The following is a 10,167-nucleotide window of genomic DNA, read 5'->3' as shown; positions in this document are numbered from 1 at the left end:
TAAGAAAGGTCAGATAGAGATTTCAGTTAGTCTGGGATTAGATGGCGATTGAGCTTTAGTTCAGATAGTTCTGGATATGTGAGGCGTGGAGTGTACACAAAAGTAGTCTGTTGATATGGGACTACGGCATGTATAGATGCGAGCAGGAAGGACTCATGTGATATAAGTGTCCTACTGCGGCCCTGGTTGGCACAGTCCCAGCAGATGACTGCTAGTAGTGTAACTCAGCCTGTAGCTCTAGCCAGGGTTCAGGATAGTGGTTGAGACAGGAGGAGAGAGTTCTCCTATTCTTTGGTCGGTTCCCGAGGGAAGATTCGTTAGCTTTAGTTTGGATCTTCATCCTGACTCAGTAGGAGGCTAACACATCGAACACGGTGACGTCAGATACGTTAACTTGAGAGTGTTCAGATGTGTAGGTTATCGTGGACCCTAATGTTTCTTTCCCTGTTGTTTTGAGAGCCGTAGATAGAGGGGGGTTGATAACTTCTGGGCTTAGACAATTTCTTTGGGTTGATAGACCCGAGTGTGATCCATCTGTGGCAGAGTCAGTCTGTCAATTCAGTTCAGAGTTTGTTGCGAGTAGTGGATGCAATCCAGCTGACCTTATGGTTCTATAGTTGACTAGTGATGTCAATCTAGGGCGGATTGGCTAGCTACTCGAGGTACTACCTACGTCTGCAACGACAAGGTAGGAGAGTTTAGAGGTCAGAGGCTCGGATGGATCAGAGTTAGTCCTTAGAGGGAACAGTATAGCATACCCAGAAGGTTGATGTCAGCCCTACAGACTCGTGAATTCTTTAGGCAGGGTAATCAGGGGTTTTCTTGCTCTTGTTTGAGAGCATAATAGCCAGGTCAGGGAACCAGCCTCAGTACGCATAGACAGAAAAAGAGAAAGAGAGAGTTATATGTGTTATCCCAGACAAGTTAGCAGGATTACCACTTGAGTCTGGACGTTAAGTGAGGATGGAGACTAGACTCATCTTCACCTCTTCATACGAAAAGTTGAAAAAGTTGTAAGAACGAGAAAAGCAGTTGCATAAGTGAGAAGATAGTAGAGCAGTGTGAACTTGGTAGCGAAGGATTCTATCCGACTTAGTACTACACAGCCTGGAATGTACCAGTGTCGGTGTAAGAACGGAAGGAGGAAACCTTCAGACGTTGTCATAACTGTGCGTTGTACAAGGGCAGTACCAAGGACAGGTATTCCCACGCAGGCTTAATGATCTGTGGAGACAGCTAGTAAGAGCTGATTATCCTCCACGATGGATCTAAGAGGTGGGACCTAGATGTTGAGAATGAGAGAGCGAGTTAACGAAAAAAAAAAGCCAGGATAGTAAAGAAGAAAAAAGGCGGGCAAGGATCAGAGTGCGCAGCAAAAGCGTAGAATAGTTCAGAAACATAGAAAAGCATGCCCAGTATCTACTAAGTGTTGTAGATAAGAGAACACGGCAGAGAGGCCAAGTTCTGTAATATCAGTTCGATTTTCAGGGCATGTCTGTATGACTTGTGAAGTGTCACAATACGATGTCTACAGTAAGTAGAAAGTTGAAGCTAGGCATCTAGCATTTCCTTAGAGTTATTGCTCCTCTACTCGGGTTGAATAAACAGAAGCAAAGGTGAGTGTAACCAGAGTAGTGGAAATAGAGCGGAGAAAAAGTAAAGAGAAAGGAAAGTCAGTAGGGAGCAAAAGACAGGAGTGATCAGTAATCAGTGTAGAGTGTGAACACAGATTAAGCAGTTAAAGGTCAACAGAGTTAGGATGTGTAGATAACCCGAGAGGGTTTCCGTCAGTAATCTCTGTATCTCTTTGCAGAGGAAGGTATTAGGCTTTCCTTACTTGCTTATTTGCATGTGTGTTTATTGTGTGAACATTTGAGGACGAATGTTCTTAAGGGGGGAAGAATGTAATACCCGGCAGATTCAGACATCGGAATTTCTACCGTCCGGTGGAATTCGAGAATGTCAGAGGTTTCTAGAAGGGGAAGAGAAAGGGTTTCTAAAATATTTTTAAGTATGTGAAAGGGTTAGAATGAAAAATGATTGAGTTTTGAAGAGAAAAGGCTTTGGGGACATAGGCCAGGTTCGGCTGCCGAAGGTAAGTTCGGCCGCCGAAAGTGCCCAATGTTCAGCCCCCGAAGGTTATGTTCGGCCACCGAAAGTTGCATGGTTTTGCATGCAGTTTCGACAACCGAAGCTGAGGTGGTCGGTTAGTTGTGCACGCTCCTCAGTCCGTGGTTTGGCCAGGTGTTCACCTCCAGATCATGACCAGAGGTTAGGCCACGTCTCCCTTGACTCATCTGCAAGCTTTTATCAGCTCGTGCAGAGGGTTGAGTGTGTTTCAAAGCGTTTTGAAGGGTTGGAGAGAAAAGAGAGGTTTTGGTGGTTTGAAGCTTGTGAAGGGGATTTGCTGAGGTCAAGTTGTTCCTCTTCTAGTTTCAGGAGGTAAGAGAGTTGTTCCTCTTCTTGTTTAACAGGTTTGTACAGAGGATAAGGGTAGAGTTGCGTATATAGGTTGTTTTAGTGTTTTCATGGGTTATACATGATTAGGTGTAGTTTTGATGGGTGAATGGTGTAAGCATGTTATGTGTATTGTTTTGTTGGGTTTAAGTAGTTTGACGCTCCTTTCTGCTTGTTGAAGTGTTTATGCATGTGTTAGAGGGGTTAACTACATGTATTGAGGGCTGAGCAGGTGCTGGAGGGACTGGCAGGCATCCTTGTGCACGAAACTGAGTTCTGGATGAACTCAGGTTCGGCCGCCGAAAGTCCAAGTTAGGCCGCCGAACATGCCTGACTTTCGTCTCTGGAGGAGACATTCGGCCGCCGAAGGTGCTGCCGAAGGTGCCCTGTCCAGCCTTCCTTTGCTTGTTTTGCATGCATGTTTTGAGGTGTTCGAGAGGGGTTTTTGGGAATTGTTTTATCAGTTGCATAGAGTATGTGTGGTGCCTCATTTGCGTCCTCCATTGTAGGATTGGACCCGAGGAACCGAGGTGTTTAGCAATCGTAGCTATTGCAGAGTTAGAGGTAGCCCAGAGTTAGCCAAGCAGTGGCTACAGGTGAGTGGAACTAAACTTCCTATTTTATTTGAGGAGAAATGACACGATTCTAGCATGCTCCATGCATCATACACTGCCATGTTATATCTTAGGTTGTGTTGCATTAGAATTCACGAATATGATGCATTGCATAAGATGTTGTTCCTGTGGATGAATGTTGGATGATCCTTAGCCCATGACAGAGAGCAGATACAGAGTTATGGCATGAGATAGCCATACCAGGTCGCCCCTGGATAGGCCAGGTCGCTCCTGGTACTATAGTCAGAGCACAGAGCAGAGGTAAGAGAAGACCAGGTGATGACATCGTCTCCCTGGCACAGTTGGTCAGAGTATCACATGTAGTTGAGGGCTATTGGTGACAAGTTCATCCTTGAGATGATATGTTTGTGATGTGATGCATTTCATGAAAGCATGTAATTAATGAACTGTTTTACTGTTCCTCCTTACTGGGCTCTAGAGCTCATCCCACTCCCTTACCCCCAGTTTTGCAGGTCCTGAGATAGCTATGGGAAATCAAAGTCAGCAAGAGTACAGAGGAAAGTTGTGCTTGAATGTATGCTGTAATAGTGTAGTGGACATGATGTAATTAAAAGATTAACTGTCATGTAATGTATAGATCTGTACTGTCATATACGGATAGACTTGTGCTTTCCCTAGTGTTTTTGCTGTTGTGTGATGTATGCTTACTCCCCTGTCCATAAATCCTGTTTTACGTTTCTTGATGAGAAATGTGTGAGTTAGGCTTAATGTATGGCTTTGATGAGATACCAGTGGAATGTGTTACAGATTAAAAGGGTTTCATTCCCATGACCCACAGCAGATAGTAGTCCCTGGTATAGGCCCTGAGGGCCAGTTCAGATTGACATATCTGAGTAGCAGCAGTTAAGCCTACAAAGTTTTACAGGATTGTTGAGTCTATATGTATCATGTCTGGGATGTATCAGGTACACAGAGAGTATAGTCGACTTGCTACGGGTCCCGGCGGCCTTAAGCCGATCTGGATCCTAGTGCCAGTGATGGTTCGGACCGTTACTGAGGGGTACTGATTTCCGGGTCGTTACAGCAGGCCACTTCCGGTCTTTCTCTTACATAGTGCCAGGGGCGTAGTGCAGGCTACATCTGGTCTTTCCACATCATATCATAACATAGTGCAGCTAGAGGATCATTCAACATTCATCCACATCAACAACATATTATGCAATGCAACATATTCGTGATTTCTAATGCAAATAACCTAAAATATCACATGGCATCCGTGATGCATGATTCATGCTAAGATTTTCATTTATTTAAAACATAAAAGTTTATTCTACTCACCTCAGCTAGCTCTGACAAAGACTGAAGCAGCTGACTCACTGCTGGGGTCCTCGGGTCCGAACCTACACAGGTGGACTCAAATGAGGAACCAAACATACATGAACATGACTCTGGAATACTCCCCAAAAACCCCCTTAAAACACCTCAAAGCTCCAAAACTTGCTTTATACTTGAAAATGTTCAAAACAAAGTGAAAACTTGTGAAAATCGTGAAAGATTTGAAGGAAGAAACTCAAGATCGGTGAGGGACGACGGAGAGCTCACCTTGGCCGACAATGGGGAGAAAAGCTCGCCCATTTCAGTTAAGGGACCCCTTTATAGGTGGCTGGCCAGGCCACATTCGGGAGCTGAACGTGCCTCCGCATGCATGCCATGTTCGGCGGCCGAACATAAGGTTCGGCGGCCGAACCTGGACTTCCCTCACTTATGCCTTCGGTGGCCTAAAGCACTCCCGAAGTGCATACATCTTCGGCGGCTGAACTTGGGATTCGGCGGTCGAACCTGGGTCTTCCTCCAAGGCTATTTTCATTTAAAATTCAACTTCCTTTTCACTTAAAATCATAAAATACTTTAAATCATTTTATAAAAACATGATCTTTACCCTTCTAGAGGTTTCCGACATCCGAGATCCCACCGGACGGTAGGGATTCCGATACCGGAGTCTAGCTGGGTATTACAGCAGCTAGGATGACATAGTCCCAACAGACGGCTTCTGACAGCATGGCTCAGCCAGCAGCTTTAGCCACATCACAAGGCAGAGGGTGAGGTAGAGGGAGAGGGATAGCCTCTTCTTCAGCAGGTTCCAAAAGGGGAAGGTCCTTCAGCCCCAGCACAAATCTTCACCATGACACAGCAGGAAGCCAACACATCAAACATAATGGTGTTAGGTAAACTCATGATTGGGTGTTCTGATATGTATGCTCTTATGGACCCTGGTGCCTTTCATTTCTTTGTTTCTCTAAGAGCCATAGACAATTTGGGTTTGATAGCTTCTAGGCTAGAGTTTCCTATTTGGGTCAATGGGCTCAATTGTGATCCATCTGTGGCAGAGTCAATCTGTCGGTTCAGTCAAGTTATAGTTGAGGATAGGTGCCTTCCAACCGACCTTGTGGTTCTAGATTTGACTGATTTTGACGTCATTCTAGGGATGGATTGACTCTCTACTAATGTTGTTACCTTGGACTGCAAAGACAAGGTAGTTAGGTTCAGAGAATAAGATAGATTGTAGGCCGTCTTTTGAGGAGACAAGATAGGTGATAGGGCATATTTTAGTCCATTTTATCATGATTTTATTGATGTTTATTTACACCATTTCTGCCTAATTTTGTGGTTTTAATCATGTTTTGCAGACATTAGGTGTAAAGAGACAATCTGAAGAAAATGCTCTTAAAACTGCCAAAAAGTGTCAAATATGGAAAGTACCAAAAAAGGAAAGTTTTCAAATAAGGAAAGTTTTCAAATAAGGGAAGTGCAGAAACAAAAACAGATAAGGAAAGCGCAGTCAAAAGATTATTTGAAATTCAAATTGCAGATCTTTCTTTCCTTGTTCAAAAATGTGCACACACTGCAGCAGTCATATCTTCCTATGTAGGCAGCAAGATTTCATGAAGACGCACTTGCCTCTTCTGCATTTAGCATTCAAAATTCAAACGAAGACTCCACCTAAAAAGGAAAGACTAGACAGATTCACTTTCCCTTCTGCATTCAATGACCGCACGCCACTTTCCCTCTGAAGAAGATGTGCACGCCTCTTTCCTTCTGAATAATTTACAACGCGATACTTTCCTTTTCAGACACAACTTGGGCAGCAAGTACCTCTTGGGCAACATCTTAAAGACACTTGGGCAGCAAGTAAAGTCTTGGACAGCACACTCTTGCCTTTTGAAGCCTTGCCGCGCTCACACCTTCCTTCTGAAGAGCATGCCGCGTGCCTCTTTCCTTCTGAATAATTTGCAACGCGATTCTTTTCTTTTCAGCACCTTGGGCAGCCTCTCAACTACATGGACAGCAAGTATGACCTAGGGCAACACTTTCAACTATAAAAAGACACATAAGGAGCCTCCCCATACCTTTTCAAGACCCCCTTGGACACACCTACGGGATTGCAAGTGACACCATCTCTTCTTCATCTCTTTCTTTATTTTTGGTTTTTGTTTCAGCCACGAGTGGCCGAAACCTTTTTATCTAGTTGAAGGTTGATTGAAACTTTGGTTGTTTTATGGATTGTGAGATCTGAACATAAGTTGTTTATCTTTTGGTTATTCAATATTTGTACAATTTCATGCTTGATTCCATTATTGCTTTGTTATTTTAATTAATGTGGCCAATTGATTATTGATTGCAAGGTAATATATTGTTAGTTTGAATGATTTTAAGTCCATAATTGCTTGGATTGTTCAAACATAAGAACACTTGATGTAAAAACTAAGAAAATTGTATGATCTAGCAACATCTCCATGCATTTGGGTAGCTAGGATTGGATCTCTCTATTTCTTCATGCAATTAACAATTGTTTTGATGCCTAAGGCCCAATGACGTTCCTTGGCAATTTGTTAATTAGTAATTAATTAGAGGACGTTCTCTAATTGGTTTAATCATAAGGAAAGACATGGTGGTGAGAAGCATCTTCCATCTCCATAACTAATCTATTGAATCAATCAAAAGAACATAAGTTTCAATGATCAATCCCAACAACTGAAGTGGATCCAATTCTTCAACTAGATCTTTCTTATTATTGATTTCTCTTTATTTTTATTATTTGCTTTACTTTTATTGTTTTCAGTTTTAGATCAATTAAATCAATCTCAAAACCCCCCATTTTACTTTCAGTTTAGTTGGTTTCAGTTTTATCTCGTTTCAATTTATTTTGCTTTCAGTTTCGCTTTCAGTTAATTCTCTTGGTCTTGTTAAAAAAGATTGCTTGGATTTGACCGAGGATCGAATCCACAGAGAATTGAAAACTTATCTATCTTTCTTAACAAGACCAAGAGAATTAACTGAAAGTGAAACTGAAACCAAAATAAATTGAAACGAGATAAAACTGAAACCAACTAAACTAAAAGTAAAATGGGGGGGTTTTGAGATTGATTTAATTGATCTAAAACTGAAAGCAATAAAAGTAAAGCAAATAATAAAAATAAAGAGAAATCAATAATAAGAAAGATCTAGTTGAAGAATTGGATCCACTTCAGTTGTTGGGATTGATCATTGAAACTTATGTTCTTTTGATTGATTCAATAGATTAGTTATGGAGATGGAAAACGCTTCTCACCACCATGTCTCTCCTTATAATTAAACCAATTAGGGAACGTCCTCTAATTAATTACTAATTAACAAATTGCCAAGGAACGTCCTTGGGCCTTAGGCATCAAAATAATTGTTAATTGCATGAAGAAATAGAGAGATCCAATCCTAGCTACCCAAACGCTTGGAGATGTCACTAGATCATACAATTTCCTTAGTTTTTACATCAAGTGTTCTTATGTTTGAACAATCCAAACAATTACGGACTTAAAATCATTCAACTAACAATATATTACCTTGCAATCAATAGTCAATTGGCCACATTGATCAAAATAACAAAGCAATAATGGAATCAAGCATGAAATTGCACAAATATTGAATAACCAAAAGATAAACAACTTATGTTCAGATCTCACAATCCATAAAACAACCGAAGTTTCAACCAATCTTCAACTAGATAAAAAGGTTTCAGCCACTCGTGGCTGAAACAAAAACCAAAAATAAAGAAAGAGATGAAGAAGAGATGGTGTCACTTGCAATCCCGTAGGTGTGTCTAAAGGGGTCTTGAAAAGGTATGGGGAGGCTCCTTATGTGTCTTTTTATAGTTGAAAGTGTTGGCCTAGGTCATACTTGCTGCCCAAGTAGTTGAGAGGTTGCCCAAGGTGCTGAAAAGGAAAGAATCACGTTGCAAATTATTCAGAAGGAAAGAAGCGCGCGGCATGCTCTTCAGAAGGAAGGTGTGCGCGCAGCAAGGCTTCAAAAGACAAGAGTGTGCTGTCCAAGACTTTACTTGCTGCCCAAGTGTCTTCAAGATGTTGCCCAAGAGGTACTTGCTGCCCAAGTTGTGTCTGAAAAGGAAAGTATCGCGTTGTAAATTATTCAGAATGAAAGAGGCATGCACATCTTCTTCAGAGGGAAAGTAGCGTGCGGTCATTGAATGCAAAAGGGAAAGTGAATATGTCTAGTCTTTCCTTTTTAGGTGGAGCCTTCGTTTAAAATTTGAATGCTGAATGCAGAAGAGGCAAGTGCGTCTTCATGAAATCTTGCTGCCTAAATAGGAAGATATGACTGCTGCAATGTGTGCACATTTTTGAACAAGGAAAGAAAGATCTGCAATTTGAATTTCAAATAATCTTTTGACTGCGCTTTCCTTATCTGTTTTTGTTTCTGCACTTTCCTTGTTTGAAAACTTTCCTTATTTGAAAACTTTCCTTTTTTGGCACTTTCCATATTTGACACTTTTTGGCAGTTTTAAGAGCATTTTCTCCATATTGTCTCTTTACACCTAATGTCTGCAAAACATGATTAAAACCACAAAATAAGGCAGAAATAGCGTAAATAAATATCAATAATATCATGATAAAATGGACTAAAATATGCTCTATCAAATACCCCCACACCTAGCCTTTTGCTTGTCCTCAAGCAAATAAACATTGTGGAACAAGCTTTCTTTGCTACTTGATCCTTATTTCTACTTAAGCTCTTACTCTAAACACCTATTTTGAATCATTGCAGTGAAGAATATATGCATCAAGGTTACTCACCTTCTTTCTTTGTTTCCCTTTACTTACCATGGCTAGGATTTGTTTTACTCAAAAGAGAGATTATACATGCACATGTTCTGTTCAGTTAAGACTTTTTCTAGCTTTCAGAGTGATTTGCCCTTACCTTGAAGTACTATATTCAGTATTTTGCACTTAAGTTTTGCTTGAAAAAGTCACCAACCTTTTGACGTGAAGGTACATATTGGTGATACCCACCCCCAGTTACTCAGTTGGTCACCTGTCCAAATAGCTACTAGCCCTGTTCATAGTCTTTCAACCATTGGAACAGTTTTCAATTTGTGCTCATGAAGTCTAGGCCTTTGCCGAATTTTCTTTCTCAATGATTTGGGCAAATCAACACCAATCGCTAAAACAAGTCTTATTAAATTTATTCTCACAACTTTCAATTCATTCTCTCTAATGAGTGTCATCAATATATTTTTCACCATGGCAAGCTCAAAGATTCAATTCAAAAGGCAATTCCCAAACATGAATACAACTCACTGCAATTGATTCAACATAAGTTTAAAGAGTCATCACATCAATGGGATCATGGAAAGAAAGCTCATCAACATAGTTCATCAGTTTGAGTAGAACAAAACAAGAAGAAGAAGGTTGTGGTTGTGGTTGTGTGTGTGTTATTGAAAGCAAAAATGAAAAATTGAAAAAATTTCACACTGAAAATGAAAACAAAAATTCAAACTGAAAATTAAAAAAAATTCAAACTGAAAATTAAAGCAAAAATAAACAAAAATAAAGATTAAAAAATATGCACCCTCACACCTAAATCATGCATTGTCCTCAATGTATTGGAAAAATTAAAATGCAAAAGAAAACTGAGTACTCCCCTGGGTGTGGTGTGCATGGTGCGATCCACTTGATCAAGGCTCAAGTAATTGGGGAAGGGAAAAGAGTCCCAACTGCATTGAGTGAAAAGTGTAGCACTCCTTTTGATTTGGTCATTACCCATCCTATTCTTTCCATGTACTCATGAAGTAACATGATTAGCT

The sequence above is a fragment of the Manihot esculenta genome, chromosome 8, assembly GCF_001659605.2.
Source record: "Manihot esculenta cultivar AM560-2 chromosome 8, M.esculenta_v8, whole genome shotgun sequence".
NCBI classification, from domain to species: Eukaryota; Viridiplantae; Streptophyta; class Magnoliopsida; order Malpighiales; family Euphorbiaceae; genus Manihot; species Manihot esculenta.
Note: the sequence above shows the minus strand (reverse complement) of the source record.